Genomic DNA, 1603 nt, shown 5'->3' with positions numbered 1-1603 from the left:
CCCTGGCCTTGTCTTCACTGATGATATGGAGCTTTTCCATCTTCTCTTTCCACAGATGTAGTCTATTTGATTTCTATGTGTTCCATCTGGCGAGAGGTTACAACTGAGTTCTTTCTAATGAATTATTGCAATAGAAGGGTGCTACCTTAGCTCAATGTTAGAATGCTAGTTTCTTTTCCCTCATAACTTCTCATATTCAATCTAGTTACTCATTCCAAAGGGAGGTGTGCCAAAGTTTCCCTGGCATCAGTTTGGGTCACCTCTGAAGATCCATACAAGATTCAGAGTCCCTACTGGATATCTGAGGCCTCCATCATAAATAATTGACATTCAAATTCTCCCATTCGCCAATCCTGTTTCATTTGTTTCTTTCTAGATGTTAACCTCAAGGGTACTTCCAAATATAATTGCTGAATGAAAATCTTATCTGAATCTCTTTCTTGGATAATTCAACCTAAGTTCTTGAATTCATGTTATGAACTCATTTAAGGCTCTTGGTCTATTTCACAAATTGGGTTCCAATTTTCAAGGATAACTATAGCATATAAGAGTGGAAGGTTGGGGGTAAGGGGTTCCTTTACAGCATTTAATTCTAGATTATATTCTACAGATATGGGACTAGGTGGGCCAGGCCATATGCTGTGAAATTCTCTCACCAGCCAGGACAGCATGGATTCTCCCCACATAAGGCAGAGAAATGGCAATGTCTGACTCATGGCAATTCATTAAAAATCTTTTTTAAAAAACAAACTTTTAAATACAGCAACCAATCATTGGATGCTTGATTCAAATTAAACAATAAAATGACAAGTAATTCTAGAATTAAAAGTAAAAATGATGAACACAAAAATATGCATAAAATGATTTAAACATACAATGTACATTTAAAATATATTTTCCTTGTAGTAAACGCTCTACTAATTGTGTAAGCATAAAATTCTTTCTTACTACTGATATTTCTTTATTTATTTGGAGGAGTTGCTTCAGAAACAAATCTTTTCAGGGATCCCAGACAGGAAGCACAGATACTAGAGTGTAGGTAGGTAATGACTATGAGTTGCTGAAGTATGATTCTTAAATGGATTTATGTTGTAGTTTTTCTAGGTCTCCTTTCTCTGAGTGAAGATAAGCAGCAATCAAATAAATCAAAACTGGACAAAACTCGTAAATACACAGAGACATTTCTGGCCTTTTCAGGAAAGAAGGGTGAGTCTGGGTGGGAAGGCACACAAAATAAAGCTCTGTGGGTAATTTTCTACAGATTTTTGACTTCAACTGTCTGGCGGGATTTTCCAGGGTCCTAGACTTTATCTAGATGACCACCACTTGTCTTTCACTTTGTCGTGCTATGGTGGCTTGTGAGTTGCTGTGATTCTGAAAGCTATGCCACTGGTGTTTTAATTACCAGCAGGATCACCCGTGGTGGACAGGTTTCAGATGAGCTTCCAGATGAAGACAGACTAGGAAGAAGGAATAACAAACTACTTCCAAATATTTAGTCACTGAAAACCTTATGAATAGCAGAGAAACACTATCAGGTAGAGTGCTAGAAAATGAGCCCCTCAGGTTGGAAGGCACTCATAATGTGACTGGGAAGAGCTGC

This window comes from Chrysochloris asiatica, unplaced genomic scaffold, assembly GCF_000296735.1.
Source record: "Chrysochloris asiatica unplaced genomic scaffold, ChrAsi1.0 scaffold00113, whole genome shotgun sequence".
Classification (NCBI taxonomy): domain Eukaryota; kingdom Metazoa; phylum Chordata; class Mammalia; order Afrosoricida; family Chrysochloridae; genus Chrysochloris; species Chrysochloris asiatica.
This window is presented reverse-complemented; position numbering follows the sequence as displayed.